The following is a 27,105-nucleotide window of genomic DNA, read 5'->3' on the forward strand; positions in this document are numbered from 1 at the left end:
GAGATGAGATCCTCAGACCCCTTGTTATGCTGGTGCGGTTGGCCCTGGGTTCCTCCTAATGCAAGACAATGCTAGACCTCATGTGGCTGGAGTGTGTCAGCAGTTCCTGCAAGAGGAAGGAATTGATGCTATGGACTGGCCCGCCCGTTCCCCAGACCTGAATCCAATTGAGCACATCTGGGACATCATGTCTCGCTCCATCCACCAACGCCACGTTGCACCACAGACTGTCCAGGAGTTGGCGGATACGTTAGTGCAGGTCTGGGAGGAGATCCCTCAGGATCAGGAGCATGCCCAGGCGTTGTAGGGAGGTCATACAGGCACGTGGAGGCCACACACACTACTGGGCCTAATTTTGAGGACATTACATCAAAGTTGGATCAGCCTGTAGGTGTGGTTTTCCACTTTAAATTTGAGTGTGACTCCAAATCCAGACCTCCATGGGTTGATAAATTTGATTTCCATTGATAATGTTTGTGTGATTTTGTTGTCAGCACATTCAACTATGTAAAGAAAAAAGTATTTTAATAAGAATATTTCATTCATTCAGATCTAGGATGTGTTATTTTAGTGTTCCCTTAAATTTTTTGAGCAGTGTATATCATAATCACATCAATAAATTGTTTTTTAACAAACTCCTAACACATATGACAGCAAAATGGATATAGAGGAAGTGACAAACTCGAAACAGGGGAATGTTTACTGGTTGCTTAGAGTGGAAGCCAGGTGTGTGGAATAAATTTTAATTGTTGTGGAAAATACTGGAGATCAAGAAAAAGAAGGTAAGGTGCAAGTGCTTCGTGCATATTGTGTGTGCCAACAGGTGCTGTTAGATTACAACATAACTTTTCTGACCGTTTGGAATAATGTAAACAACACTAGCAATAGAACAATCAGACTTTGAAAAGGCTTTTGATGAAGTACGACTGGAATTTATATATAAATGCCTGGAATTTTTCAATTTTGGAGAATCTCTTTTAAAATGGGATGAAGTTATGCGTAGTAACCCTAGCTGTAAAATAGTAAATAATGGCTACTTCTCAGAAAGTTTTAAAATGTCAAGAGGAGTTAAACAAGGTTGTCCACTATCGGCATATCTATTTATTTTGGCCATTGAAATGTTAGCAATTAAAATCAGATCCGACAATAGTTGTATGCTGATGGTTCATGTTTTCTTTTAAATACACAATTTGGATGCCTCCACAGCCTCATAGATAATCTAGATACTTTTTCTAACCTCTCTGGAATACAACCAAATTATGATAAGTATATTATTTATTGGATCACAAAATTTTTTAACTTTTACATTACCGTGTAGTTCATCACTAATACTCGGTTTTCATATCCCGAAAGAAAGTAATTATCTCATTACAATACATTTTTATAGACAGTTAGATCTTGCTACCGTGGAAAGGAAAATACCTGTCTATTTGTGGAAAAATCCCCCCTATTAACTCTTAGTCATATCCCAGTTGACCTCTTTGCTTATGGCCTTGCCTACACCTAGTGACTTGTTTTTAAAAAATTATATGAGAAAAAAATATTAAATTTTATTTGGAATTAAATGGTCCTAGTTATATAATGAATATGAATTTGGAGGGCAGAAATTATTCAATATTAAAGCATTAGAACTCTCACGAAAGGCTTCAGCCATTCAAAAGTTATATTTAAATCCAAACTGGTTCTCTAGCAGATTACTAAGGATCTCACCCCACGATCAAGAATGGCCTTTTTATCTTTATTCATAATACAACCTCTCACTTTCGGTTATTTGCTAATGAAATAATCTCCAAAATATTGCTATTTTTAAAACAAGCCATAGAAAGCTTGTTGCAATTTCAGTGTAATTCACTGGAAAATAACAAGTATTGCAACAAATGTTATGGTTCAACTCAAACATATATAAAAAATAATTTTAGATAAAATAAAGTAAATTCTTTGTAAATGATATCATAAATAAGACTGATGGAGTTATTTTACACATTCAGCTAATACAAATATATGCTAATGTCTGCTCTACTCAAAATCACAACCAACTAATTGCAGCATTACTGCAAAAAAAGAAGAGGCAAGTGGAAGGGGGAGAAAGTAAGGAACTTGTCTGTCAGCTCTGCATTAAAGACCAAAATTGGCTAAAGAAAATTGTGATAAATAAAAAAGTATACCAGTTTCATTTAAGGATCAGAACATTGACAGGTGTGCCGTATAGATTTCAAAATAGATGGGAAGAGATTTTCGATGTACCGATTCAATGGCACATGGTTTATGAACTGATACATAAAACAACGCTGGATTCAAAACTGAGTTTTTCAATTTAAATGATTATACAAATATCTTGCAATCAATAGAATGTTTATATATATATATACAGTATATGTATATATATATATATATATATATATATATATATATATATATATACATACAGTGGGGCAAAAAGTATTTAGTCAGCCACCAATTGTGCAAGTTCTCCCACTTAAAAAGATGAGAGAGGCCTGTAATTTTCATCATAGGTACACTTCAACTATGACAGACAAAATGAGAAGAAAAAAATCCAGAAAATCACATTGTAGGAATTTTAATGAATTTATTTGCAAATTATGGTGGAAAATAAGTATTTGGTTACCTACAAACAAGCAAGATTTCTGGCTCTCACAGACCTGTAACTTCTTCTTTAAGAGGCTCCTCTGTCCTCCACTCGTTACCTGTATTAATGGCACCTGTTTGAACTTGTTATCAGTATAAAAGACAAGTGTACCTATGATGAAAATTACAGTGGGAGGACTTGCACAATTGGTGGCTGACTAAATACTTTTTTGCCCCACTGTATATATATATATACATATATATATATATATATATATATGGGGTGTCACGATCGTCGTCAGGGAAATGACCGGAACAAGGTGCAGCGTGGTAAGCGTACATAATCCTTTATTAAGAATGTCGCCAACAAAACAAGAAACACCAAAAAACGAACGTGCAGCTTACTAGGGCTATACAGGCCACTAACAAAGACAACTACCCACAACTAAGGTGGCAAAACAGGCTTCCTAAGTATGATTCCCAATCAGAGACAACGATAGACAGCTGCCTCTGATTGGGAACCACACTCGGCCAAACACACAGAAATACAAAACATAGAATGCCCACCCAACATCACACCCTGACCAAACCAAATAGAGAATGCTCCCCCCCAAAGGTGCGGACTTACGGCCGCAAACCTGAACCTATAGGGGAGGGTCCAGGTGGGCATCTACTTCGGTGGCGGCTCCGGTGCGGGATGCAGACCCTGCTCCACCTCTGGCTCACCCCACTTTGGTGGCGCCTCTGGTGCGGTGACCCTCATCGCCGACCCCGGACTGGGGACCTTCTCCGCAGGCCCCGGACTGGGGACCCTTGCCGCAGGCCCTGGACTGGGGACCCTCATTGCAGGCCCCGGACTGGGGACCCTCGCTGCAGGCCCCGGGCTGGGGACCCTCGCTACAGGCCCCGGACTGGGGACCCTTGTCGCTGGAGGCTCCAGACTGGGGACCGTCACTAGAGGCACCAGACTGGAGACCGTCGCTGGAGGCTCCGGACTGGAGACCTTCGCTGTAGGCTCCGGACTGGAGATCGTCGCTGGAGGCTCTGGACTGCGGATCAACGCTGGAGTCTTCGTGCCATGGATCCTCACTGCAGGCTCTGGGCCATGGATCATCACTGGAGGCTTCGTGCCATGGATCATCACTGGAGGCTTCGGGCCATGGATTATCACTGGAGGCTTAGTGCCATGGATCAGCACTGGAGGCTTTGTGCCATGGACCATCACTGGAGGCTTCGTGCCATGGATCAGCACTGGGGGCTTTGTGCCATGGATCATCACTGGAGGCTTCGGGCCATGGATTATCACTGGAGGCTTCGTGCCATGGATCATCACTGGAGGCTTCGTGCCATGGATCATCCCTGGAGGCTTCGTGCCATGGATCATCACTGGAGTGAGGAGACGTATAGGCAGCCTGGTGCATGGAGCTGCTACAGGAATTACCAGGCTGGGGAGACATACAGGAGGCCTGGTTCTGGGAGCAGGCACAGGACTCATCAGGCTGGGGAGACATACTGGAGGCTTGGTTCTTGGAGCAGGCACCGGATACACTGGGCTGTGGAGGCGCACTGGAGGTCTCGAGCGTAGAGCCGGCACAACCCGTCCTGGCTGGATGGTTACCTTCGCCCGGAAAATGCGGGGCGCTAGCACAGGACGCACTGGGCTGTGCAGGTGCACCGGAGACACAGTGCGCAGAGCCGGTGCAGGATATCCTGGGCCGTAGAGACGCACTGGTTGCCAGATGCGCTAAGCCGGCACCATCCATCCTGGCTGGATGCCCACTCTAGCGACGCCGATGCGGGGAGCTGGAATATAGCGCACTGGGCTATGAGTGCGCACTGAAGACGCCGTGCTCCACCGCATAACACGTTGCCTGACCAGTACCACGCTCCCTACGGTAAGCACGAGGAGTTGGCTCAGGTCTCCAACCTGATTTATTATTATTATTTTTTTTTTTTGAGGGCTGCCTCTCGATCCTTCTCCGCTGTGCCAACTCCTTGTACTGTCGCCGCTCTGCTTTCGCCGCCTCTATCTCCTCCCTTGGATGCCGATACTCTCCAGCCTTTGCCCAAGGTCCCTTGCCTTCCAAGATCTCCTCCCATGTCCATTCTTCCAGAAAACGCTGCTCCTCTCAGCCACGCTGCTTGGTCCGTTTGTGGTGGGTAGTTCTGTCAGGGAAATTACCGGACCAAGGTGCAGCGTGGTGAGCGTACATGATCCTTTATTAAGAATGTCGCCAACAAAACAAGAAACACCAGAAACGAACATGCAGCTTACTATGGCTATACAGGCCACTAACAAAGACAACTATCCACAACTAAGGTGGCAAAACAGGCTGCCCAAGTATGATTCCCAATCAGAGACAACGATAGAAAGCTGCCTCTGATTGGGAACCACGCTCGGCCAAACACACAGAAATGCAAAACATAGAGTGCCCACCCCACATCACACCCTGACCTAACTAAATAGAGAAATAAAACGGCTCTCTAAGGTCAGGGCGTGACATGGGGGATACAACCATCCCAGCTCTTCAGATTTTTCTGCGAAGAGACAGGATAATTAGACAATTTGTATTGGTAGTGTCCAAATGTAGCTTGTTTTTTGTCTTAAGTTCAGGAATGGCTGAAGAATTGCAACATCTACACTACCATTCAAAAATGATAAATTAGCCTTTTAAAATTATAAACTTGGATAAGCTAACACAACGTGCCATTAGAACACAGGAGTGATGGTTGCTGATAATTGGCCTCTGTACGTCTATGTACAGTAGATATTCCATAAAAAACAGCCGTTTTCAGCTACAATAGTAATTTGCAACATTAACAATGTCTACACTGTATTTCTGATCAATTTGATGCTATTTTAATGGGCAAAAAATGTGCTTTTCTTTCAAAAACAAGGACATTTCTAAGTGACCCCAACCTTTGAACGGTACATTTTTATCCAACATGTTGTGGTTGCCTGAGGCTGAGGCATGGAATCAGTAGGCTATTATTAAACAAACACTCAAACAAAAGCAGGATCTGTCTTATTTCTGTAGATATATTTGGATGATTTATAAAGCCAGACACATTTAACAGTTAGGCTGTTGATTATAGACTTAATTAAGTTGGGGTTTCCTTTCTCCTCACTTTTCTTAGACAATTAGGGCAAGTGCTGTTTTTCTGTCTCCTAACTTTGCTGCTGCCTCTGCCACATTGTGCTCAACACCAATACAGTTGCTTGCGAAATTATTCACCCCCCTTGGCATTTTCCCCAGTTGTTTGCCTTACACCCTGGAATTAAAATGGATTTTTGGGGGGTTTGTATCATTTGATTTACACAACATGCCTACCACTTTGAAGATGCTAAATATTTTTCATTGTGAAACAAACAAGAAATAAGACAAAAAACAGAACTTGAGCGTGCATAACTATTCACCCCCCCCAAAGTCATTACTTTGTAGAGCCACCTTTTGCAACAATTACATCAGCATGTCTATTGAGGTATGTCTCTATAAGCTTGGCACATCTAGCCACTGGGATTTTTGCCCATTCTTCAAGGCAGAACTGCTCCAACTCCTTCAAGTTGGATGGGTTCCGCTGGTGTACAGCAATCTTTGAGTCATACCACAAATTCTCAATTGGATTGAGGTCTGGGCTTTGACTAGGCCATTCCAAGACATTTAAATGTTTCCCCACCACACAAGTGTTGCTTTAGCAGTATGCTTAGGGTCATTGTCCTGCTGGAAAGTGAACCTCCATCCCAGTCTCAAATCTCTGGAAAACTGAAACAGGTTTCCCTCAAGAATGTCCATGTATTTAGCTCCATCCATCATTCATTAATTTCTGACCATTTTCCCAGTCCCTGTCGATGAAAAACATCCCCACAGCATGATGCTGCCACCACCATGCTTCACTGTGGGGATAGTGATCTCGGGGGGATGAGAGGTGTTGGGTTTACGCCAGACATAGTGTTTTCCTTGATGGGCAAAAAACTCTATGTTTGGGGACTCTACCACATGCCTTTTGGCAAACACCAAATGTGTTTGCTTATTTTTTACTTTAAGCAATGGCTTTTTTTCTGGCCACTCTTCCGTAAAGCCCAGCTCTGTGGAGTGTACGGCTTAAAGTGGTCCTATGGACAGATACTCCAATCTCCGCAGTGGAGCTTTGCAGCTCCTTCAGGGTTATCTTTGGTCTCTTTGTTGCCTCTGATTTATGCCCTCCTTGCCTGGTCTGTGAGTTTTGGTGGGCGTCCCTCTCTTGGCAGGTTTGTTGTGGTGCCATATTCTTTCCATTTTTAATAATGGTTTTAATGGTGCTCCGTGGGATGTTCAAATTTTCTGATTTTAATTATAACTCAACCCTTATTTGTACTTCTCCACAACTTTGTCCCTGACCTGTTTGAAGTGCTCCTTGGCCTTCATGGTGCCGCTTGCTTGGTGGTGCCCCTTGCTTAGTGGTGTTGCAGACTCTGGGGCCTTTCAGAACAGGCATATATATACTGAGATCATGTGACAGATCATGTGACACTTAGATTGCACACAGGTGGACTTTATTTAACTATTTATGTGACTTCTATAGGTAATTGGGTTGCACCAGATCTTATTTAGGGGCTTCATAGCAAAGGGGGTGAAAACATACATTTTTTTTATTTTTGAAAAAGTCTTTTTTTTTTCATTTCACTTCATCAATTTGGACTATTTTGTTCATGTCCATTGCATGAAATCCAAATAAAAATCCATTCAAATTACAGGTTGTAATGCAACAAAATAGGAAAAACGCCATGGGGATGAATACTTTTGTAAGGCACAGTATGCTGGTTAAGTTTCATGGTCTAGGAAAAGACGCTAATTCAACAGCGCACTGATGTTTCAGAACCGCAGATTGTGACCACTATCCAACACAGGAGAAAGCGTATTTGTTATAAAATAACATAATTTTTTATTAGTGTTGCACCATTGTTCTTACATAATGTAACCATATCAGTGGAGGCTGCTGAGGGGAGGAGCGGCTCATAATAATAGCCGTAACGGAGCAAATGGAATGGTATCAAACACCTGGAAACCATTTGTTTGTTGTATTTGATACCCTTCCACTGATTCCACCAACCTCCTGTGAACCATATGCAATTTCAGTAGCACGTCTTAGTTATGGACTGTGCAATCTCCATGGCCTCCACAATGGATTAGTCCACCCAGATAGGCGCAAATCAAACAGGTGTCTTGTACACCATTAAAGTATTATCATTTTTTGCTACTGCTCGACTAAAGACATCTCGGTCGACCAACAGCCCATTAACCAAACAATCGACCAGTCGACTAAATGGGGTCAGGGCAGTTATTATCCAGTAGCAGAGCATCAAACTCACTGGGAGAATTTCTAGTTTTGCCTTTGTGTTTACTAACAGGCCTACAGTAAAGTTGAAAATGTATTTGTTGTGGATGGAGAAATAAGCTTGTGAGTTATTGGACATTATTCTAAAACCATTTTCATGTTGTGATTTGTGAATGAGAGCATGATATACACGCTTTCAACATGTTGACTAATCAATTTCTCGGCGAGCACCATTGTTAGAAATGAGTAAATCAATCTTTTCACTTAATATTATAGAGTCCAATAGGATTAGGCATCGGAAGTGCATTTCTGTGTACTTTATACACAATTGTAAGTGATGATTGAAGGTCTAATTCAAAGAGTTTTAATCACAATGTGAACCTCTTGCAGTGTCATCTTTATTGTAAATGCCTCATAAAATGAATAGACGAGTAGCCTCTTTTTAGAGCACAATGGATACATTAGAATATGAGATGGATGGTAGATTAGTATCCCTCACAATATTTCACTCTATCTCGCCTGTCCTCTCCTCTTTTCCCTCTATAGTGGCCGATCTCACATAAAAGACCTAGTGGAACACAATAAGGTTGCGGGTTGAACCTCACATGGACAGGTTAATTAAAAAAGGGGGATCAGGGAATTTGACCTTTTTGTTTGCAGTCATTCTTCAAAGTGGAGTTGAGCAAAGGGCCGACCACATATATGATCCCTTGGTGAGATTGATTGTTGGAACCTGTTTAGCTACTGAATGAGTTTACACTCTTTCCGTAGCCAATACATTGCTGTTGTTTATGTTTGTTTATACAACGGTTGGGTCTAATCCTAAATGCCGATTGGTTTAAACTGCATTCCAGCAGGTGTCTATTCCACAAGTTACCACCAGCTAAATGTATGACGTTAAAATACCTATTTACTCTGTTCCATCTGACTGCGCAATCCACTGTCTCATCAGCCCAGCCAAGCAATTTATAAACTTGATCTCCACTATAAAAAGCATCCAGTCATTATCTCACATTGCTTTTAGACTAACATTTAGTTTTCAACAGCGGAGATTTGTATAAATTCGATCCAGCTGTCGCACAGTAATGAACGTGTCGGGAGTCGGGATGAAACAGACAGGCATGCAGCTTTTCTCAGCCAGTCGAACTCATGATTCAGCATAATTTTTGTGGATATACTATACAAATAAATATCAATAGAAAATAGGTCAAATGAAAACAAAGTGCAGCTAGTTTGCAGGCTTTCCAGATTCAGTTTGAAGTGATTGTGTTTGCTGTGTTGTTGGCTGGCTCCTGACGAGAGAGCACATTTTCTATACCAGGTGAAATTGCACCTCATTAGCTCGTTGTTATGGATGTATCCAAATAAATGTCACTAGAAAATTGCTTAAAAAATGCAAATGCAGCTACTTTGTTGTTGTTCTGGCTGCACTGTTTGACGTGACTGTAAGTTAGCCGTAGTTGACTAGCTAGCAAGCAAGGGATAAGAACGTTGCCAACCAGTATGACAATAGAACATTTTAAACGATTGAGTGGGTTGTGTCCATAGATACAGAATAAATTCATAAAAATATGTCAATCATTATTTGAATATGTTGGTAACCCATTGTTTAAAAGTGATAATGCCCTCAAAGCTGGTGTTTGCAGTATATATTATCACGGGCCTAACACATGTGCCATTATATCCTCCAAACACCGGCTTTGAGGGCATTATCAGTTAATTAGTACCCACCTCTGATTGGCAGGGCTTATATCTGTCTGCCAAATAGGTCCACACCCTCCCATCATACCAATCGCATTGGAGCTGACTCTCCTTTTCCACAATGTGAGATCATTCTGTTGGAACTGAAGTCACGTGTTGTGATGTTATTGCGGTAAACCTCAAGAGTGCTAACCGACCATTCAACATCACTTCAACAAAAGAGACAGGTCGTCACCAGGCTGACATGACTGTAGTTGTTGCTGGATGATTCACCCACTGAAGACATGATGCATCACTGGGTGTACGTATGCTCCATTGTTATATGCACTTCACATTTTGATAGACTTCCAGTACAGTAGATATTTTACAGAAAATGGATTGCACAAAGTATTTTTATTCCTCTCCTGTTATGGATGTGTTTACAATTAGTGGCCTGTGAGGCAAGGTATCTGTTAAGTAATCAAGTGTAATATTCCACAGGCTAATTAGCAGTGTTAGTTAGCAAAGATTTGGATGCATGTATGTTCTCTATATTTCATTGTAAAACTTTTGGAGATGGATCTTGTTAAAGCTTCCATTGGTCCTCTGGAGTTGAAATTATTAGTCTAGAACACCTGCAGTGCTTCAGACTGCAACCATTTAGTTGCATTTTGCGACCCTTTGACTTGGCTGTGTGAGTAAAACATTTATTTGGTCGCACTTGTGCAAGCTACACATTCTACCTGGTCACCTCAATCAAAAAGTCATATTTTTTGGGCAGATAAAACCATTAATTTGTTTAACTGTAAAGTGCATTGTCATGATTGCTGTAATAAAAGTGTCTGTTTCACATTGGCAGGCTTCTGTAATGAGCGAGCCTCTCACACTCTCCCCCCTTGTGCTCCCCTTATGATCTTATAACATCTTATAACAATTTACTGTTAGATTATTACATGGCTAGCAGTAGGTGTTAGCGATCTAGCTAATGTGTTTTGAGTTTCAACTTCCTCAAGTGGTGAATTAGCACCAATTGAATTAGGCCTATGTATAAAATTAGTGTACATAAAGATGAACGCAAATGTATCTCTATTCAACAACAACAAAAATCTGGAGTCCTATTTTGACAGTAAAATATAACAAAAATAGCCTAATTGTCAACCCAAAATTCTTGACAATTACTGGATTAGGTTGCATATCAAAATATTTCAAAGCATTCATTCTTGCTTGGACATGTTAGATGTACCAACTTATTTATTGAATACCGTCTCAGTAGTCAATTACACTAAGCATTTTGAAAGACTTTATATTGTCTGCTTTTTAACACGCTAGGAGAATAGGGAATATGGTTCTCTCTGGGCTTGAGGCTTGATCTCCTTATGTGCCCCCCCCATCCATTCACATCACAATTAGTGATTTTGACCATCCCCAAATGGCCCACATAATTAAAGAGTTGGCATTATAATTACAATGTGTTTATTGTCTGTTTATGGGTGGTGTGTTGTACATAACACTTGGACATTTCATTGGAGTAAATGGATTGAGGTTTTTTAATACACTTTCTGTAAATGTGATTTCATGTATCAATGATACCTCGTTCATCAGCCCTTTGACAGTTGCACTGTTTGTCCTATGTACAGCGTAATTTGGCCGACAGCGGTAACTGGCAGCCGAAATAACCACATTATTTAGTCATGGGTTTTTAACGGGCACAACGGCAAATGGATGTTAAGTAAATGATGCAATTTATTCCCTTCCTTCTCATTGCCAGGCTGGTTGCCACGGGACTTCTGCCAGCTTTAAGTAAGTGGTACCCAGATGGTATTCACATGACGCCCACTTGGTTACAAAATCGTCCCCGGGTATAACTCTGCTGCCACAACAACCAATAGGTCAATTGAGCAGGAGATCCTGTTGCTTCCACAGTTTTGCATATGCAAATCTGCTAATGTTGTGTCATTTCGGTAAATTCTGGGGGAAGGTTGTATCTCAGGGGTCCTAAACGAATTGGAAAGGAGCCCAGTTAATGAGCGGAGCTGGAGAGAGAGATAGAAGGTAGACATCCTCCGCCTCAGATTGTTTCCTCTGTGCTAAAGCATGGCTTCCTGGATCCTCCACTTCTTGCTCACCCGGCCTCCTGCTCCTCTGTCGTGGAGAGGGGAAGTGCCTGTGATGAAGATGGGCCTGTAATGGGATAGTCCACTGGGCTCTCAGTCAGATAAAGTGATTTTTCTACCATCTTATGAAAAAAGCCATTCTATTTCTGGAACAGGAGTGTGGAAGACAATGCCTGGGCTTTCTCCTGCTCTCTCTCTCTCACTTTCTCTCTCGCTCTTTCTCTCTCACACTTTCTCTCTCATCCACACTCTCTCTCCCACTTTCTGTCTCTCTCATCCTCCATCTCCTCTCTCTGTCTGCCAAACTTTTATACCGGCTCTCATCAGCTGCAGCTGTGGTGCACTCTGTCTCGATTTCTCCTCCTGGAGAAGTGGTGAATTGTGTCGTCTGCAGCCACTAACAGCCAACAGCTGCTTTAGCCTGCTGCAGAGGGAGGACAATGTGGAACTGATTTTCAGCGAGAGAGAGAAATAAATAAACAATATACAAAAAACAATACCTCTACCAACACACAGTTTATGCAAATTGGGAACATGTGTTTGTAGATCGATAAGCCATGCTTGTGCATGAAAAGTCTAGAGTGACCGCTTTACACAGAGATGTATGTTACCACGAGCAGTTCTTTATCTGCAAGATGTTGGCCTACACATCTGTTTGTAAAAAAAATAAAAAGATGTTAAACCCACTCAATATGATGAAATGCATAAACTATTTGTTGTTGAGTTGTGACATTAATCTCCCTAGATCTGGGGAGTGTTAGTGGATAAGACACCAGCTGTACCAGGAGGGGAAAAGTTTTACTCATTGTGGTGGGAGGAGGGTCAAACTGTCAGTAGGTCAAAGGTCAGATAAAAAAGGGAAAAAAAGTCAATGCAACAACGGCAGATCTACACACATTTAATGAACATGTCTGTTAATGCCTCAACAACATAACCCAAGTTCTTTAAAATAGCCCAACAACCTTGGCTTTCGTGAACTAACACTCGCACTTTACTTTTTTCCCTACTTGCACTGACGTTACTGATAGCTAATTTATTGAGGAAAAATGTACTTACTATGACTGAGATATATGGTTGTCCCGCCTAGCTATCTTAAGATGAACACACTAGCTATAAGTCGCTCTGGATAACAGCGTCTGCTAAATAAAATAAACATCTAAACGTAGATATTTGGATTGCATTGGTTTCAAATTGAACATCTATAATTTGGGTTGAAGCCTTGAGACCTTTTGGCTTTTGGCTTGACCCAAATGTAAAAGCCCAAAACTCTGCGTTTGCCAGTGTGTCATAATCTGCTATTAGCATTGGTAGAAATGTTAATGCTCAGAGGCTCATCACCTCCAGAGAATGGCTTTCTATCACATGCTCACATTCTTTTAAAAGGGAAATGGAGATGAATTTTGCCCCTAAAGGCTGTATCACAAGGGCTTTTTATCCTAAATGGCTCTGGGGATTGTTATCTGTGGGAAGTGTGTCCTGCCTCCGTCGTGTTCAATCAAGTGTCCACTTAGTTGTGACTGGGAGTAATTGTTCCCAAGTGGGCCACACACACTGACCTGTTAATGTCGGCGTTGACCCTCTAACCTTGTCAGCACGTCTTAGGGAGGAGTTTAAATCATGTGGATCTCCTTCTTGCCTTCGCGCTGCCTGGGCAAGTGGGTGTCGGTGCTGATAGACCACTCTCTTATAATTGTCCCCAGCAGCATGGGTCAGCCAGGGGTGCTCCCCAAGCCCTGCTCTTATTAGATGAGGTACTGGGAGTGCTGTGACTTAATGGGTCAAGCCATTGATCCGATCCAGCCACAATGTTCTGTCTCTACAGTCAGATGAAGCCCTGCTAGCTACCTAATGACTCTCAGAGTTGCAGGCTCTGTTGACTGTGTTGGACATAGACAGCATTCTGAGGCAACCAAACGCTATTGAAGACATGCTATTCGGTCCCATCTATAATGTTTCGGTATTTTGCCAATGGGTTTCTTATTTGTGTGTGATTTGACATCCCGTTGACTGTGGTGTCCTCTGTGTATTAGATATTGATGAGGTAGAGTAGGTGGAGTAGGTTGTCCTTGTCCCCATCCAGTCTGATGTTTCATGAACCTGGGTAGAACAAAGACCTTTGCTAAAAGTTTGTTGTCAGTTCGGTTGGAAACATGACACACAAATAATTAACAAACTACATTGAACAAAAATATGAATGCAACATATAAAGTGTTGGTCCCATGTTTCATGAGCTGAAATAAATATGCACAAAAGCTGATATATCTCAAATTTTGTGCACGAATTTGGCCAAGATAATCCATCCACCTGACAGGTGTGGCATATCAAGAAGCTGATTAAACAACATGATTATTACACAGGTGCACCTTGTGCTGGGGACAACAAAAGGCCACTCTAAATGCCACATGTCTCAAGTTTTGAGTGAGTGTACAATTTGCATGCTGACTGCAGGAATGTCCACCAGAGCTATTGCCAGAGAATTGAATGTTAATTTCTCTACCATAAACCACCTCCCAACGTCGTTTATTAAAATTTGGCAGTACATCCAACCAGCCGCACAACCACAAACCATGTGTATGGCGTTGTGTGGGTGAGCGGTTTGCTGATGTCAACGTTGTGAACAGAGTGCCCCATGGTGGTGGTGGGGATATGGTATGGGCAGGGATAAGCTACAGACAACAAACTGAATTGCATTTTATCGATAGCAATTTGAATGCATAAAAATACCATGATGAGATCCTGAGGCCCATTGTGAGGCCCCTTGTTCCTCAGGTACCAACATATGCATATTTGTATTTCCGGTCATGTGAAATCCATAGATTATGGCCTAACGAATTTATTTCAGTTGACTGATTTCCTCATATGACCTGTAAACTCAGTAAAATCTTTGATATTGTTGCATGTTGCATTTATATGTTTTTTCAGTATATTTTAAAGTGTCTGGTTACGAGTTCCTTTTGAAACTGACAAGGACTGTAATTTGGGTCAAAAAGAGAGATTAAAACCACATGTTTCTAAAGCTGAAGGTTGTGTGTTGAGCAGCTGCTGTGTGGAAGTCCACAATTGAAGAATAACTTAGCTGTTGTATCTGTCTATTTGATGTTGCCGCTGTGAAAATGACTGTGAAGATATCGTACTGTATCTTACAGGGCTTGGTTGTTTGTTTCATTTTACGGATGGAAAGCAGTAGCACGTCTTTAAACTAAACCATCACTTTTTAAGTGCTCATTTTCGAAGTGAAATAAAAGTGGGGTACCTCATTTCAAAATTGAAGTACTTTTAATCTTTCTTCAGATCCCTTATACGAGACCATGCATAAATCCAATCTCTTTGGAATGATCTCATCAACTCTTACCATTGTAAATTCTGCATGGTGGTACTCTTTTCCCAAGTCTTTCCTTTTTGAGCAAGGTGGAGCCACCATGCTGCAGCCATAGATTCAGATGGGTGAAGCCGGTCTATTGGGATAAACATATTTTGGGGAGTCATTTACAATTCAGCAGACACTCTTATTCAGAGCAATTTAGGGTTAAGTGCCTCGCTCAAATGCACATCGACAGATTTTTCACTGAGTCTGCTCAGGGATTCAAACTAGCATCCTTTTGGTTACTGGCTCAACACTATTAACCACTAATCTACCTGCCGCCCTATAATGACAGGCATGCAGACGGGTAATCAAAAGGGTCTTATCAGGGGCCGTTCAGAGGCTGATGGCGGGCAGAGGAATGTGATCTGGCTGTGGAAACAACGCCGTGTTAATGGGGTTAGCCAAATTCCACACTCATGAATTATGAGCCGGGCCTGGGGTTTGTTGTGTATGGTTTGGGGCCTCGACACACTAGTGCTGTACAGAGAGAGAGTCAGAGTTATATATTTGGTCTTTTGGCACTGTCTCTCATAGACAAGCTCAATTAATGGTTCTGGATCTCCTTCTTCTGTTCTGCCGATGGGGAAAAAAATATGCATTATACACTCATGCCATAAACAGATAGGTCTAAAGATATAGATAGACCTCGAACGCACATCCAGGTCACCCGTGATACAAGTCAGTATTCAACGTTCATCCATTTCTGATGATGTCCGGCGCCGACAGAGATGGCCGCCTCGCTTCGCGTTCCTAGGAAACTATGCAGTTTTTTGTTTTTTTTACGTGTTATTTCTTACATTAGTACCCCAGGTCATCTTAGGTTTCATTACATACAGTCGAGAAGAACTACTGAATATAAGAGCAGCGTCAACTCACCATCAGTACGACCAAGAATATGACTTTCGCGAAGCGGATCCTGTGTTCTGCCTTTCGCCCAGGACAACGGAATGGATCCCAGCCGGCGACCCCAAAAAACGACTTCGTAAAAGAGGGAAACGTAGCGGTCTTCTGGTCAGACTCCGGAGACGGGCTCATCGTGCACCACTCCCCAGTATACTTCTCGCCAATGTCCAGTCTCTTGACAAGAAGGTTGATGAAATCCGAGCAAGGGTAGCATTCCAGAGGGACATCAGAGACTGTAACGTTCTTTGCTTCACGGAAACATGGCTCACTGGAGAGACGCTATCAGAGTCGATGCAGCCAGCTGGTTTCTCCACACATCGCGCCGACAGAAACAAACATCTTTCTGGTAAGAAGAGGGGCGGGGGCGTATGCCTTATGGCTTACGAGACGTGGTGTGGTCACAAAAGCATACAGGAACTCAAGTCCTTCTGTTCACCTGATTTAGAATTCCTCACAATCAAATGTCGACCGCATTATCTACCAAGGGAATTCTCTTCGATTATAATCACAGCCGTATATATTCCCCCCCAAGCAGACACATCGATGGCTCTGAACAAACTTTATTTGACTCTTTGCAAACTGGAATCCATACATCCTGAGGCTGCATTCATTGTAGCTGGGGATTTTAACAAGGCTAATCTGAAAACAAGACTCCCTAAATTGTATCAGCATATCGATTGCGCAACCAGGGCTGGCAAAACCTTGGATCACTGCTATTCTAACTTCCGCGACGCATATAAGGCCCTGCCCCGCCCTCCTTTCGGAAAAGCTGACCACGACTCCATTTTGTTGATCCCTGCCTACAGACAGAAACTAAAACAAGAAGCTCCCACGCTGAGGTCTGTTCAACGCTGGTCGGCCAATCTGATTCCACACTCCAAGACTGCTCCCATCACGTGGACTGGGATATGTTTCGTATTGCGTCAGACAACAACATTGACGAATACGCTGATTCGGTGTGCGAGTTCATTAGAACGTGCGTTGAAGATGTCGTTCCCATAGCAACGATTAAAACATTGATGGCAGCATTCGATTGTGGAACATTGATGGCAGCATTCGCGTGAAACTGAAAGCGCAAACCACTGCTTTTAATCAGGGCAAGGTGACCGGAAATATGACCGAATACAAACAGTGTAGCTATTCCCTCCGCAAGGCAATCAAACAAGCTAAGCGTCAGTATAGAGACAAAGTAGAATCTCAATTCAACGGCTCAGACACAAGAGGTATGTGGCAGGGTCTACAGTCAATCACGGATTACAAAATTAAAACCAGCCAGGATGTCTTGCTCCCAGGCAGACTCACGGACCAGGATGTCTTGCTCCCAGGCAGACTAAAGGAGGACAATACAGTGCCACTGACACGGCCTGCAACCAAAACATGCGGCCTCCAGAGGGGATAGTGAGGTCTGCACAACGCATCACCGGGGGCAATACACCTTGTTCATCACCACCCGATGTTACAGTAAACTGGCCATAAAGATTTCATCCTCAAGGACAACAACCACCCGAGCCACTGCCTGTTCACCCCGCTATCATCCAGAAGGCGAGGTCAGTACAGATGCATCAAAGCTGGGACCGAGAGACTGAAAAAATTTGGCTTGTCAGCTTCTATCTCACGGCCATCAGACTGTTAAACAGCCACCACTAACATTGAGTGGCTGCTGCCAACACACTGACTCAACTCCAGCCACTTTAAAAATGGGAATTGATGGGAAATGATGTAAAATATATCACTAGCCACTTTAAACAATGCTACCTAATATAATGTTTACATACCCTACATTATTCATCTCATATGTATACGTACATACTGCACTCTATATCATCTACTGCATCTTTATGTAATACATGTATCACTAGCCACTTTAACTATGCCACTTTGTTTACATACTCATCTCATATGTATATACTGTACTCGATACCATCTACTGCACCTTGCCTATGCCGCTCTGTACCATCACTCATTCATATATCTTTATGTACATATTCTTTATCCCCTTACACTTGTGTGTATAAGACAGTAGTTTTGGAATTGTTAGTTAGATTACTTGTTGGTTATTACTGCAATGTCGGAACTAGAAGCACAAGCATTTCGCTACAATCGCATTAACATCTGCTAACCATGTGTATGTGACAAATACAATTTGATTTGATTTGATGTCTGAAGATTACATAGAAACCGGCCACTAGGTTTTGCCTAGGGTGTTGTGGACGGGGATGGTGGATAAGTTGCAAGGTCGAATCCAGCGATAGAAAGTTGTTTTTGAGATTTTTGTTTTAAGCCTATCCCAAACCTTAACCATTCTGAGTTAATGCCTAACTTTAAGATTTTGGAGTTAATGCCTTAACTTAACCTTAAACATTTTAGAAATTCAAGTTTGAGAAACATGAATGAACTTTGAATTCTGACGTGAAACTGTGAGAGCTAGTTGCACACACACACAGAGACAGACAGACATGTTGTTGTCTTATGAATTAATACTTCAACAAGTACAGCATGTAAAGAGGCCAATATTATCTGGTATTGATTTTAGGTCTGTCGATGACCAAGTTCACAATTGTAATTTTGGAACTGACTGAATTTTCAGAATGGTGTTCAGAAAATGGCCTTGCAAAATCCAGATTACTTTCAGACAGAGCTCACACACAATGGTGCAGGTTTATAGGTCAATATGTCACTGAGAACATACAGCGTTCCGGGGGAGTCAGATTTCTGTGGTTGTACACATTGTTATTTTGTTAACGCTGACATTTACATCAGCAGCATCATCACCGCATTATGCAATTGTGAGATAGTGTTAAATATCAGTCATACTAATCTGTCTTTGTGAAGATGAAAACAGTGAGATGACTATGTATTTAGGCCAGGAGATGACAACTGGAATCAGTGCGTCATAACGCATGTAAAATATGTGTGGTTGTAGCTGATCACGTTTAATTTTCCCTCTGATAATGCCACTCCTGTTGATGTGGGTTAAGTGAACATAGTTTTGTCTTGAAGGGATACAGCTTTTGTCAGAATGTACTTTTCGTAGCAGGTTTAGGAGAACTAATGCAGCAGGTTAGGATAATTAATGTAAAGGTTAAGGTTAAGATTTAAAATCTAATTTTAAGAAGATACATTGTAGAAATAGGCAGGGTTTAGACAAAATTATGACTTTGGTAACTAGTGACAACCCTCTCTTCTGTCCTTCTTATACCTATATACAGTGTAATCTGTGAACTCCTGATGGTCCCGCCTCTGAAGACCCTGAGCTGAATTTTCATTGGAAGAATGGAACGCCAGTCTTTCCTACACAAGTGAACACGGTATATGCACTTCCTTACTCTTATCTACTTCAGATGTCAGTTTTATTTCAAATGTTCTCTGCCTCTGTGAACTAGAATACTGCAGCATAGTGAGATTTAACTTGTTAGGCTAATTAGCATCATATTATAATTAGGTTAAACTAGATACCAACACATGCTCAAAGTATTTTCATGAACTGTTAATTATTCAGGCTAATAATTGAAAACTATTTTATTTGACCAAATTGCATTATGATTTTGAATAATGAAACAACTAAACAGAATGTCTTGCAAATAATGTGTTGGCTAAATTTATCAAGAACTTTTTTGAAAATATGATGTTCCTATTTCAGTCAAATTAGCAAGTTTTAATTGAATACTTTGATGCATTGCGGAAAATATTACTACTTACAGTTGAAGTGGGATATTTACGTACACCTTAGCCAAATACATTTAAACTCAGTTTTTCACAATTCCTGACATTTCCCAGTAAAATCCCAGTAAAAAGTCCCTGTTTTAGGTCAGTTAGGACCACTTTATTTTAAGAATGTGAAATGTCAGAATAATAGTAGAGAGAATGATTTATTTCAGCTTTTATTTCTGTCATCACATTCCCAGTGGGTCAGAAGTTTACATACACTCAATTAGTATTTGGTAGCATTGCCTTTAAATTGTTTAACTTGGCTCAAATGTTTTGGTTAGCTTTCCACAAGCTTTCCAAAATAAGTTGGGTGAATGTTGTCCCATTCCTCCTGACAGAGCTGGTGTAACTGAGTCAGGTTTGTAGGCCTCCTTGCTCGCACACGCGTTTTCAGTCCTGCACACACATTTTCTGTAGGGTTGAGGTCAGGGCTTTGTGATTGCCACTCCAATACCTTGAATTTGTTGTCCTTAAGCCTTTTGCCACAACTTTGGAAGTATGCTTGGGGTCATTGACCATTTGGAAGACCCATTTTGTCATGCTCGTTGAAGGAAGGATCGGACCAAGGCGCAGCGTGGTAGGGCGTACATCTTTCTTTATGAACAAAGAAAAAAATAAAAATACAAACGAAACGTAAAGTTTAGTATTGCTAAACAGCACAGTACCAAAACAAGATCCCACAAACTACAGGTGGGAAAGGCTGCCTAAGTATGATGTCCAATCAGAGACAACGATAGACAGCTGCCTCTAATTGGGAACCATACCCGGCCAACAAAGAAATAGAAAACATAGATTGCCCACCCTAGTCACACCCTGACCTAACCAAATAGAGAATAAAAAGGCTCTCTAAGGTCAGGGCATGACAGTACCCCCCCAAAGGTGCGGACTCCGGCCGCAAAAACTGACTCTATGGGGGAGGGTCCGGGTGGGCATCTAGCCTCGGTAGCGGCTCCGGTTCGGAACGTAGACCCCGCTCCGCTCGCGGATCCCTCCGCTTCCGTTGAACCGGACCGTGGATCGTCGCCAGAGGCTCCGGACCATGGATCGTTGCCAGAGGAACCGGACCAGAGGAACCGGACCGTAGATCGTCGCCGGAGGACCCGGACTGTGGAACATTGCCGGAGGCTCCTCCGGACCGTGGATCGTCGCCGGATACTCGGGACTGGGAACCCCCGCTGGAGGCTCCAGACTGGGAACCGTCGCTGGAGGCTCCGGACTGGGAACCGTCGCTGGAGGCTCCAGACTGGGAGGCTCCGAACCTTGGATTGTCTCTAGAGGCTCTGGACCATGGATCATCACTGGAGGGTCCTGGCCATGGATCATCCCTGCAGGGTCCTGGCCATGGATCATCACTGGAGGCTCCGGGCCATGGATCATCACTGGAGGCCCCTGGCTATGGATCATCACTGGAGGCTCTGGGCCATGGATCATCACTGGAGGCTACGGGCCATGGATCATCACTGGAGGCTCCGGGCCATGGATCATCACTGGAGGCTCCGGGCCATGGATCATCACTGGAGGCTTCGTGCCATGGATCATCACTGGAGGCTTCGAGCTATGGATCATCACTGGAGGCTTCATGCGTGGAGCTGGCACAGGCCGTACCAGGCTGGAGATACGCACTGGAGGCCGGGTGCATGGAGCTGGCACTGGATATACTGGACCGTGGAGGCACACTGGAGGTCTGGAGCGTAGAGCTGGCACAACGCGTCCTGGACAAATGACCACCCTCGCACGGTAAGTGCGGGGAGCTAGCACAGGACGCACTGGGCTGTGAAGGTGCACTGGAGATACAGTACGTATGGCCGGCGCAGGATATGCAGGGCCGTGTAGTCACACTGGAGGTCTGGAGCATAGAGCTGGCACAACGCGTTCTGGACAAAGGATCACCTTCGCACGGCAAGTGCGGGGAGCTGACACAGGACGCACTGGGCTGTGAAGGCGCGCACCGAAGATACAGTAGAGCCGGCGCAGGATATCCTGGACCGAGGAGGCGCACTGGAGACCAGGCGCGCTGAGCCGGCACCACCCATCCTGGACAGATGCCCACTTTCGCACGGCAAATGCGGGTAGCTGGCACAGAACGCACCGGGCTGTGGATGCGCACTGGAGAAACTGTGTGTATCACCACAAAACATGGTGCCTGACCGGTCACATGCTCCCCACGGTGAGTATGGGGAATTGGCTCTGGTTCAAACCCTGGCTCCACCAACCACACCGTGTGCCCCAAAAACATTTTTGGGGGGCTGCCTCTCCGGCTTCTGTTGTGGTCGCGAACCCCGCCGTCTGCTCCCATGGAAGGCGATCCTTTCTGGCCAGGATCTCCTCCCACGTCCAGGATCCCTTACCGTCCAAGATATCCTCCCATGTCCAGGATGTCTGCTCCTCCTGGCCACGCTGCTTGGTCCATTTGTGGTGGGATCTTCTGTCACGCTTGTTGATGGAAGGATCGGACCAAGGCGCAGCGTGGTAGGCGTACATCTTTCTTTATTTCAATGAACACAGAAAAAAAAAAAAACGAAACGTAAAGTTTAGTATTGCTAAACAGCACAGTACCAAAACAAGATCCCACAAACTACAGGTGGGAAAAGGCTGCCTAAGTATGATCCCCAATCAGAGACAACGATAGACAGCTGCCTCTGATTGGGAACCATACCCGGCCAACAAAGAAATAGAAAACATAGATTGCCCACCCTAGTCACACCCTGACTTAACCAAATAGAGAATAAAAAGGCTCTCTAAGGTCAGGGTGTGACACATTTGCAACCAAGCTTTAACTTCCTGACTGATATCTTGAGATGTTGCTTCAATATATCCACATATTTTCCCTCCTCATGATGCCATCTATTTTGTGAAGTGCACCAGTCCCTCCTGCAGCAAAGCACCCCCAAAACATGATGCTGCCACCCCTGTGCTTTACGGTTGGGATGGTGTTCTTCGGCTTGCAAATCTCCCCCTTTTTCCTCCAAACATAACCATGGTCATTATGACCAAACAGTTCTATTTTTGTTTCATCAGAACAGAGGACATTTCTCCAAAAAGTACGATCTTTGTCCCCATGTGCAGTTGCAAACCGTAGTCTGGCTTTTTTATGGTGATTTTGGAGCAGTGACTTCTTCCTTGCTGAGCGGCCTTTCAGGTTATGTTGATATAGGACTTGTTTTACTGTGGATATAGATTATTTTCTACCTGTTTCCTCCAGCATCTTCACAGGTCCTTTACTGTTGTTCTGTGATTGGGTTGCCCTTTTTGCACCAAAGTACGTTCATCTCTAGGAGACAGAACGCATCTCCTTCCTGAGCAGTATGACGGCTGCGTGGTCCCATGGTGTTTATACTTGCGTACTATTTTTTGTACAGATGAACGTGGTACCTTCAGGCGTTTGGAAATTGCTCCCAAGGATGAAACAGACTTGTGGAGGTCTACAATTTTTTTTCTGAGGTCTTGGCTGATTTCTTTTGATTTTCCCATGATGGCAAGCTAAGAGGCTCTGAGTTTGAAGGTAGGCCTTGAAATACATCCACACGTACACCTCCAATTGACTCAAATGATGTCAAGTAGCCTATCAGAAGCTTCTAAAGCCATGACATAATTTTCTGGAATTTTCCAAGCTGTTTAAAGGCACAGTCGAGTTAGTGTATGTAACCTTCTGACCCATTGGAATTGTGATACTGTAAATTATAAGTGAAATAATCTGTCTGTAAACAGTTGTTGGAAAAATTACTTGTGTCATGCACACAGTAGATGTCTTAACCGACTTGCTAAAACTATAGTTTTTTAACAAGAAATGTGTGGAGTGGTTGAAAAACTAGTTTTTATGACTCCAACCTAAGTGTATGTAAACTTCCGACTTCAACTCTATGTATGGAGTTTTAATGTAAATGTAAATGTTGAATAGTGACTTTAATTAGACATTATGCTAAACATATTGTTGTTGTTGTTTTACCAATTGTGTTTTGAAGAAGTTTTAGGGTTAGATTTCTAACATTAAATTTGAAAATGCAGAACATGTATTTCACAAACATCTACAGAATATCATCATATAGATGGCAGCCTTTCATTTTTTTTGACCTTATCATTCTAAATGATCACCTTATGTCATATTGGCCAATTCAATGAAAAGTAGCAATCAAAACAAAAGATATCACTTCACTCCCTAAATGATGCATAGTACACCGGTCGTAGCAGCGTCGGCAGCTTTGTTTATGACAATCCTTTGTTTTTAATATCTTTGGCATTCTCTCCCTGTCCCTCTCCCCTGTCTGCAGTGGGTGCTCTGATTGGCTGAATACTTTCTGCACTGTTGTCTGGCTGGCTGCCAGCGCCTGCCTTGCCCCTGATCAGAAGTGAACGTGACATTTGTGCGGAGGTAATGGAATCTGTGTGCAATTAAATCTCAGACTGTGAAGAAGAGTCTATCGCCCCCCCCCCCTCCCCCATCCCATCAGCAGGGGGGGTGGCGGTGATGATGAAACCGTCCCAGCAGGCCCCTCTCCTCGCCTTGCCACTCCGCCTCTCTTTCTCAATCTCTATGTCAGGATGCGTTTTTTAAACTTCTCTGTGCCTGTGCCTTGGTCTCTGCCCAACAATTCATTACAGCAAACGTCAATTAAAATTCTCCCCAAATATTGTTGGAGAATTAAATTTCAATTATACAAATGACATTAGAGGAAGACAACATTAACATTGGTTTAATGAATTATACTCTAGGTGACAGTTGTTATTTAGTGGCAGTGCATTGTGGGCCTCTTCCACATGTTTTGATGTAAATGTGAAATGGAGTATAGAGGGAGAGGGAGGGAGGGACAGAGAGAGAGAGACTGGTTTAGGGAGGAGTGGAAATAGGGAGAGCAGACACATGCATGGATGGGAGGAGAAGAAGGGCACATCTCTCCATCTATCTACCCTTCTCCGCTGCTGTGCCGCTACACTTAACGCCTCATTTGTGGTCTCTGTGGCCAATGGCTTGAGTCAGTGATCTGTTGCCATAAAATACTGTTCTCTCTCTGTGCTGATGGTGCACTTGTTCATGGCTAATACCACAGAGCTCCTCTATGGCAGGTCTGAAACCTAATGGGTTTGTATCCTCATTAAGATCACCCATAAACATAAAAGGATTTCCATTGTGGTTGAGACCGGTTAGACACAGGCTTCCCGGGCTGGGCAGACACACATTTTCCTTTAACTTCTTGAAAAGGAGCTCCTATCTGTGTTCCTTGTCCTCAGTGGGTAGACTGGGAGAGAGGTAGGATTTCCAGGTCAAGGTCTTCTGAGCCTCCTCCCACCCACTGTCCCTCACACCCTCTCTGGCTGCAGACTGGGGGGCAGGGCTCAATCTGCTGGCCCAGAGGGAGGTCACTCTTCTGGCCCTGATACAAACTGCAGTTTCCACACTCGCACACAGTCACTGGATCGCAACAGTCACTTTTCCTTTAATATGTTGCCCATATGTAAGGGCAATATATAAGGAACACATATTTAGAGAAATAATGGATATAATACATTTATCCTCTATTTCCTTTCTCTGTAGGTTTGCTTTCAAATGCATAGTCAACAGTTGCTGTTTTGTGAAATGATCACAATCATGTGTGAATTTTGATTTATCCCACAATGCCAGTCAGTATTGACCTTTAATTTATGACTTATTTGTTTAGCTCTGCTTTTCTTTGTCATAATGAATCATTTATGTCAAGTACGACATGCATAAAGGAGTATTGTCTTAGAAAATACTAATGTCACTCAGGTCCTTTTCTCTCAGCAACTGAAGGTTAATTTAAACCAACAGTCAACTGAACCTCTCCATTTCCTTGTGGCCCTATGAAAACTATGGGTCACACTGAATGCCACCGGGTCCTGCTTTATTCACTAACATCCTGCTTAACAAGTAGACCTCCTATTCCTCACAGCTCAGTTAGTGTTTTTCTCTGTTGCAGATGTTTCTCCCTAGTAATGTGATAGAGAGGAGACGGGTTTCGCTCAGGGAAAGAGAGAGCGAATCCTCATTGCTCTAGTGTCATTCTAATGGCAAATTAGATCAGTTTGACAGATAGACACAGAAAATTGTTTTAATTGTATAATTATCTGTGGTTAGTGGAAAACTGCTGTGATGTGGTTAAAGGCCAGGGAAGAGTGCCGTTTAGCCTTTATGTGCTCATTTTGTCACTGAACAGGAAATGAACAACAACTACGAATCCTCAGGATATAGGGCTCCCTCTCACACACACATACACAAACATACGGACATACTGTATGCATACACTCTCCCAAACAACGCCCTTGGGCAGGCCGAGGCATGCTCAGTGAGACGTTACCATTATAGTCATGTGTCTGCTCCACAGGCGTTGACTGAACGCTGTGTGTTGAAGCCTGTAGCCACCTGACTGGGATGGCAGAACTTAACACACATTTAACAGCAGCTCAACATACGGCCCACTAAACGTTACTGCCACTGTAAAGAGCAGGCGGGCCTCATCAGATCAGTAACCTAGCTTAATCACCGCTCAACCGATTCCTGATAAGATGTCAAAATACTCGGCCATGGATCCAGATGGAGCTAAACACTGCATTTAGATCACTCACTCACTCAGTGTATACCTATGGAGTGGATTGTTTCACGTGCCTGGCTTTACCACTGATTTGTGTGGAAATAATGATGTACCTCTCCTGTTGTCTCTCTGCTGCTGTCCTGTCTTCCCTCTATGTTGAGGAGTGATGACATAAGACCACAGTTGAAAAGTCAAATTGGGCAAAACTATTTCAGATTTTGTATAGAAGTAACTGAATGGCATATTTTGTATTCCACTGTTTTCTGGCAATCAAAATAGTGCATAACCATAAAGATGTAAAATAGTTGTCAAAAACTGTCAGGCGTCACCAGAAAATGGGTCATTGTAAGACACTTTCAGCTATCCATAATTTTGCACACACACACATACACACACAGGGCAGCTTTATAGCCACTCATGTATGATCAGTAACTGAATGATTTTTCAAGCCTGGTGGGCAATGCTATAAGACTAGGCAGAACAGCAATAGGCTGGAGTCAGCAGCTGCATGCAATTTTCAGCTTGACTCATTCAAGTATAATAAAATAATGTAGGGAGTGCTTGAGGGACAGAAGGCCTGGAAGCTCTCACCCCTTAAGCAAGAGCTGGATTAGGACAGCCATTGTGTTGATGTGTTTGTTTCAGAGTCTGATAATACAATAGAACCAAATTGAGCTTTTTCAAGTCAAGTATTCATACCCCTTGACTTATTACGCATGCAGCCTGAATTCAAATTTGATTAAATATATGTTTTTCTCTCACCCGTCTACACACAATACCCCATAATGACAAAGTGAAAACATGTTTTTAGAAATTTTAGCAAATGTATTGAAAATGAAATACAGAAATATCTTGTATTATATAAGTATTCACATCCCTGAGTCAATAC

General features: G+C 43.0%; 1 protein-coding gene across 6 annotated transcripts in view; it reads left to right on the forward strand.

The window, feature by feature from the left end:
* LOC112220232 (forkhead box protein P1-B) overlaps positions 1-27,105 on the forward strand; it is a 234,303-nt gene that overhangs the window by 15,108 nt on the left and 192,090 nt on the right. For 5 of the 6 annotated variants that reach the window (XM_024382000.2, XM_024381993.2, XM_024382007.2 and 2 more), the window contains exons 2-3: positions 19,173-19,271; positions 23,940-24,040. The gene's annotated coding sequence lies outside the window, so the exon portion shown is untranslated. The remainder of the gene's footprint in view (positions 1-19,172; positions 19,272-23,939; positions 24,041-27,105) is intronic. The other variant, XM_042331561.1, reaches the window with a different exon arrangement.

The sequence above is a fragment of the Oncorhynchus tshawytscha genome, linkage group LG02, assembly GCF_018296145.1.
Source record: "Oncorhynchus tshawytscha isolate Ot180627B linkage group LG02, Otsh_v2.0, whole genome shotgun sequence".
Classification (NCBI taxonomy): domain Eukaryota; kingdom Metazoa; phylum Chordata; class Actinopteri; order Salmoniformes; family Salmonidae; genus Oncorhynchus; species Oncorhynchus tshawytscha.